At 46.1% G+C, this 6,469-nt stretch overlaps 1 pseudogene; it reads right to left on the bottom strand.

Moving 5' to 3' along the window:
• Positions 1-6,087: 6,087 nt before the first annotated feature.
• On the bottom strand, positions 6,088-6,243 carry LOC115275402 (annotated as a pseudogene).
• Between the last annotated feature and the right edge of the window lie 226 nt (positions 6,244-6,469).

The raw sequence follows: 6,469 nt of genomic DNA, 5'->3' as shown, positions 1-6,469 counted from the left end.
CCCCCCCCCCCCCCCCCCCCGTCCGCTCTTTTCAGACAAGAGTTGTGGGCTCGACCTCTTCTGAGAAGAATCCTGGGGATTCTTGTCCTCGGTCCCCGTTCTGAGGAGAATCTTCAGAATTCGTTTGTTAGCCCCCATTCTGAAGAGAATCCTGGAATCTTGCCCCTGGCCCCTCTTCTCAAGACAATCTTATTGCTCTTGCCCTCTTCCGAGAAAAGTTTTGGCGATCCTTGCCTTGCCCACTTTGCAAATTATCAAGATGAGGATGAGTTTGTAGATTCGCTACCCCCAGCTCTGTTTTCTAAGAAAATGTGTGGAGGTTTGGGCCCTTGACCTTTTTACTGAGGGGAATTTGGGGGACTCGGTCCACTGCCTTTCTTGGAGAGTATTTGGGGAACATATTCTGCGTCTTTTCTGAGCACTACTCAGGGCCCTCTCCCTCCCTCGTCTGAGGGGCCGTGTCGGCTACAGACCCTGACCCTCATGTCTAAAGATAACTTGGGAAATTCCTACCTTGTATGTCCACAACCACCCCCACCAGAGGAGAAATTTGCGACTTCAAGCACCTCTTTCTCCAGAGACGAATTGCAGGAGATTTTTGCCCCCTCATCCCTTTCACTAAAGAAATGTCGGGCAGTTGTGCTCCCAGAGCTTTTTCTAAGCAGTGTCCTTGTTGCAGTAACAGTTCCCCTCTTCCGAAGAACTGTGACCATCAGACTCTTCTTTCTAGAAAATTTTGGGGCATTAAATACTTCCTTTTTGGGAAAGCTACCCATTTAGCCCTCTCCTCTCTCTCTCTCTCTCTTTGAGAATATTTTCCTGTGCTGCTCCCTAATCTTTCCCAAGGGTCAAATTTGTGGCCATTCTTGGGGCACCTGGGTGGCTCAGTCGGTTAAGGGTCCCACTTCAGCTCAGGTCATGATCTTGTGGTTTGTGGGTTCGGGCCCGCATCAGGCTCTGTGCTGACAGCTAGCTCAGAACCTGAAGCCTGTCTTTGGATTCTGTGTCTCCCTCTTTCCCTGACCCTCCCCTACTCATGCTGCCTCTTCTGTAGTTTGTACCATGGCCCTCCAGGCATCAGAGCCCTTTGCCTCTCTTCCCCTAGTTAATCTGAACTCCTTGGCTGATTTCCCTCTCAAAGAACCCATCTTCAGGAAAGCTGACTGGCTCAGTTGATAGAGCATGCCAATCTTGATCTCACAGTATTGAGTTCAAACCCCACGTTGGGTGCAGAGATTACTTAAAAATAAAATCTTTTAGGGACACTTGGGTGGCTCAGTCGTTTAAGCTCTGGACTTCAACTCAGGTTATGATCTTGCAGTCCTTGAGATCAAGTCCCACATTCGGCTCTGTGTTGACAGCTCAGAGCCTGGAGTCTGCTTCGGATTCTGTGTCTCCCTCTCTCTGCCCCTTCCTGCTCACTCTCTCTCAAAAATAAATAAAGATTAAAAATAATTTTTAAAAAATAATAAAATATTTTAAAGAGCCCAGCTTTGGGGCCCCTGACTGGCTCAGTCGGGGAAGCATGCTACTCTCGATCTCAGGCATCATGAGTTTGAGCCCCACAGTGGGTGTGGAGATTACTTACTTATAAATAAATTTTTTAAAAAACAGCTTTGCTCTTAGTAGACCACCAAATGACCGTTGAATCAAAGGGGTGATGAAGGCAGCAATGAGAAAGACCCACAAGACTGTGAGGACTCAACATGGCAAACTTTGATCTCCCCGCACCTTGTGCACAGGTGCAAGGTACTGAGATACCTGGATTATAGGATGGAACTTGTGAGCCAAGATGAGTGCGGTAAAGGGAAACAAGCCTGTCAGGCAAGATAGAATGTTATACTAAAGATATACCAAGAAGATGTAGGAATCTGATTAAATGAGATAATGACATGAAACTGTGTGTAAGCTATGAAGCAGTAGTAGGAAGGATTATTGTTATTGTTACAAGTGGACTGACATTCCTGAAAGAAAAGTAAAGAATAAATTCTGAGAGTCACAGGCATGGGAGGTTGGCAGACAGCCCTGTGGAGCCTGATTCCCTGACTGAGCTCAGCCTGGACCCAAGTGGCAAGGTGGACAGAGTCCTTGGCTAGGGAAGAAAGCCACTGGAAACATGGCAATGTGTTCCCAGAGCCCCTTGTTTGCACCTCTGTCGTAACAGTTACCATAGTCTACAAGTGTCTGAGGAAGTCTGGGTGGGCAATAAACACTCAGAATTTGATAGCTAGCAGAGCTGCGGCCATATCAGAAGTAGGAGCACCCGTCTCTAAAGGTCACGCTGAGGAGTGTGAGCTCAAAATGCCTTGTACGGTGCTTGGTGCTCAGTAGGACTCAGGAGCTCTTCCTTTCATTCCAGACACTAACCATGTTGCTTGCTGAGAGCAGGGATCCAGCCTTATCCCTTTAAGTAACCCCTCAGTGTTAAAGTAAAGAAAAAGTTCTCTGTTTTTTCCAGAAACGAATGGCCAACCTTCAGCGTTGGATAGCCAGAAGATGGGACCTTCGACCTCCCCACCCTGGTTAAAACCTTTTCTTTCTCCTAGGATCTTAGTGGCCAAGAAAATTACTGCCGCCTGAGAAACCAAAAGTATTGGAGCTCTTCAGTAACATTTCTGGCCTCCCCTCCCACTCTGTTTCTCCACCTACTTGGGTGTGATATGCCTCATTGTCTCCTCCCAGCCTCAGGTGCTAAGAGCAAAAGGCACTCCCAGGGACATCTAGGTCTTAGGAGCTGGGGAGACTCTCTTGTCTTTCCCTCCTCCCCCCACCGAAAATGGGGCCAGTTATGTGTGAAAGTCACCTGTCTGAACCTCCGGAGGTAAGCTAGTTTATCATCTAAATTTTAAATGCACATGTGCTTTTGTCTGGGGTATTGAGTGGAAGCCGGGACAGGACTTCCCACCCCAAGACCAGACCGAGACGTCAGTCGGCCCTTTAGTAAATCTGTAATTACTGAATTGAACTGCGATCCAAGAGCAGCTTATTGTCCAACCCCTTCATTCTATGTATGAGAAATGGAGAGGCCTAGAAGGTAACTGTGACTTGTTCACATCCCATGGCTACTTTATGGCTGGATCCTAAGCTTGTATTGCCTTAATCTCACTTTGGGCCTAGGTGCAGGAAAGGGGAGAAGAAGGGGAACCTATGAGTTGTTATGTCAAGCAGAGACGTGTCGACAACCAAAAACTTCCTGAGCCTTATTCCTCTGTTAGGCGAGCTGTAAGAAGTTTCTGGATACGGGTCTACTAAGAGCAAACGGCAAGTGGGGGACCATAATCAGCGTCAAAGCCACTGAAATTAACTTTGTCAAAGGGAGATTGCAAATGTAGTAAGGTTATTTCAGGGCTATCTTGTGTAATTTCCAGACTGATTCTTAGAAATATCTGGACCTAGGGGCTCTTGGGTGGCTCAGACAATTAAACATCATGATCCTGCAGTCCGTGAGTTCAAGTCCTACATCGGGCTCTGTGCTAACAGCTCGGAGCTGGAGCCTGCTTTGGATTCTGTGTCTCCCTCTTTCTCTGCTTTTCTCCTGCTCCTCGTTCTCTCTCTCTCTCTCTCTCTCTCCCTCTCCCCCCCCAAAATAATAAATAAACATTTAAAAAAATTTTAATGGCAGGACTTATAATTATGTTTCACCTTTCTTTTTTAAGAATCAGAATTTCTTTACTCTCTGGAAAAAACAATGTTGCCTACCTAGAGAAAGAGATGTTGCATTAAGGGATGTCCATGAAGTCTGGAATCCTAAACATAAACCAAAAACCTCATTGGGCTGGAAAATTGTGTCCTGGAAGGGTCCAAGGCAAATGGGCATTCATCAGAGGAAGTGAAATGCACCTCCCCCCAAAATGGATGACACAAGCACAGCTTCTGACATAAAAAATGGAAAGAAGAACATGTGACCCATACCAGGGATAGCTTTCCTTTCCACAGGGGTAGCAGCGATTGCATCTCTCTGCCTTGGATTGCATCTCTCTGCATCAAGGCGTGTCCTTTCCTAGGTCTGGGAAATCATGTGGGCAAACTGGCTAAGTGACATTCACATCCAAATAGGGAAACAGGAAGTGAGCCAAGTGACTTCACAGGCAGCAAGGAAAGCAGGGCCTCAGTGGTAGTTTTAAAAATGAGGGCCCAGGGGTGCCTGGGTGGCTCAGTCGGTTGGGTGTCCGACTTCAGTTCAGGTCATGATCTCACAATTGTGGGTTCAAGCCCCGCATCGGGCTCTGTGCTGACAGCTAGCTCAGAACCTGGAGCCTGCTTCCAGTTCTGTGTCTCCTTCTCTCTCTGCCCCTCCCCCTCTCATGCTCTGTCTCTCTCTGTATCAAAAATAAATAAATAAAACATTAAAAAAAATGAGGGCCTGGTGGGTGCCAGCCTACAGAGAGCCCCCATTGGTGTTATGGTCTTGGACAAGGAAGAGTACCCACTAAAAATGAAGAATGACAGCTTGTTAATACCAGCGGGAAGGGTACTGAGGGCAAATGTTAAAGTCCTTCAATGTCACTGGGTGACAGTGTCAGTCCAGAGCAAAGTGCCCCTTCCATTATTGCCTTCTAAGATTGTGGGACAGCAAAATTCATTTCGGTTTGCCAAGCACTTTGAGGTTCACATATGTGAGTTGCTAATTTACTGAAACCTGCATCCGTTAGCAGATCCATTGGAATTGGCCTTGGCTCTCCCAGGGAAAAGATGGTCAAAAGTCAGTGTTTGGTTCCAGAGAGAAATAGACGCTACCAATTCAAGAGTTTGACCTGTCACCCTCCTCGTTCCCCAAGAGAAAGTCAGGTAACAACTGAATTATCCAGGGGTGGGGAGTACAGTATAATTTTTTTGGTGTTGGTTGGCTAAAAAATCTGGAATCAAGTCCAGATGGAGCCCAGGAGCCCTTTCTGCCGGACGTTTTTAGTCTCTAAGTCAAAAGCCTGGACGCTAGTAGCAAATCTTACCTGATTCTTATTGACATAATTAAATGGGATGAGTGATAACCCTTTGCTGAAGCAAAAAGTATTGTCTACACCTACATGCCTTCAGCCTAGACTACTAAGTCAAAAGTATAACTTCCCCAACCAGGAAGGAAAGTATTTCTGAGCAAGAGCGAGTTCATTTTGGACATGTGTGGCCACTTTGCATGCAAAGGGAGAAGCTGACTGCTGTGCTAGATGGGAAAGAGTTGCCTACTGGCATCAGCGGAGAATTCCCTTTGAGGTTCTGTGGGCTCTGAAGGCATTTAGCATCCTAGACAAGCACTTACATCTGAGCCTAAAACCCAGGACAGGGTTTTCATTCTGCTGTATTTCAGAGCCTTCTCTTAACCTTCTCTCTTCCTTGAGACAACAGCCCTGTGCCCTAGGACTGAAGTGACTCCCTGTCTGCTTCCAAGCAGCATGCATGTCTCACCTGTAGGCCTGGCCTAATGCTTTCACTCCCTTGCCATTCCTTCCTCCCTCTCAGGCTGGCATCTAATCCTGCCACTAAAGTCATTCTCCCAAATTACTGAGAATCCAGGGATTCCCCTCTTCTTGATTCACATTTTCTCCAATCTCCAGCATCTAGAGGACACTCCCTACTCCTTGAGATGTCTTTCATGCTTCTGGGGAACTTGCCTCTTTTGGTCTCCCGATCAGTCTTCATCCAAATTTACCCAGAAATTCTGCCAGGCTGCTCATCTCTTGCTACGACTCTGTGCCCTCTGTGTTTCTTCAGAGAATGAATCCCATCAAGCAGTGGAACTCTTAGGAGCTCCCAGATTTGTATTTCCAGTCAGCCCGAGTTCCCGTCTAGGATCTCCTTCCTTTCTAGAGGGGATGTGACTCAAACCCAACAGCTAAACTGTTTCAGACAAAATTTGATGTCTTTCTCTTTGACCCGTTCTCCATTCCTTTTTTGTCCCCAAATAAAAGTTCTCATATATTTATTAATGAACCAGCATACTAGTGCAGAAGCATAGAAACAAAGGGGAAAACATTATTTTCCTAATAAAACATGTCCAACTGTCCGGAGACAGTGGTGACCTTTTCAATATGATATGGTAAGATGTTAGTGACCTTGATACAGTATACCTATGTGTGCCATCTCAGAAGTGACTTATAGATTCAGTTTGGATCTTCTCCAATGTCTCTTCTTAGAGTTATACCTGGTTTTATTACTAATTTTCATTGGAATCCCTTGGGGAATAGGATGATTCTGCTTTTGTTTCTCAACCAGGAATCCCTTAATCCTAAAAGTCATGTAAGAAGACATGGTGAGGCACAAAGTCAACCTCACACTCCGTAATGGCAGAGAAAGGGAGGGGTAGCCCTCTTTTAAACTAGTGCCCTTTATCACTCTTTTAAATTAACATCACTTTCCTAGTGTTCCGGGGTGAAAGCTTTTACATCTTTGGAGAGTTCTTTTTTTACTTTATTTATTTTGAGAGAGAGACAGAAAGGGGATGGGAGGAGGCAGAGAGAAAGAGAGAGAGAAAGAG

The sequence above is a fragment of the Suricata suricatta genome, chromosome 12, assembly GCF_006229205.1.
Source record: "Suricata suricatta isolate VVHF042 chromosome 12, meerkat_22Aug2017_6uvM2_HiC, whole genome shotgun sequence".
NCBI lineage: Eukaryota > Metazoa > Chordata > Mammalia > Carnivora > Herpestidae > Suricata > Suricata suricatta.
This window is presented reverse-complemented; position numbering and strand designations above follow the sequence as displayed.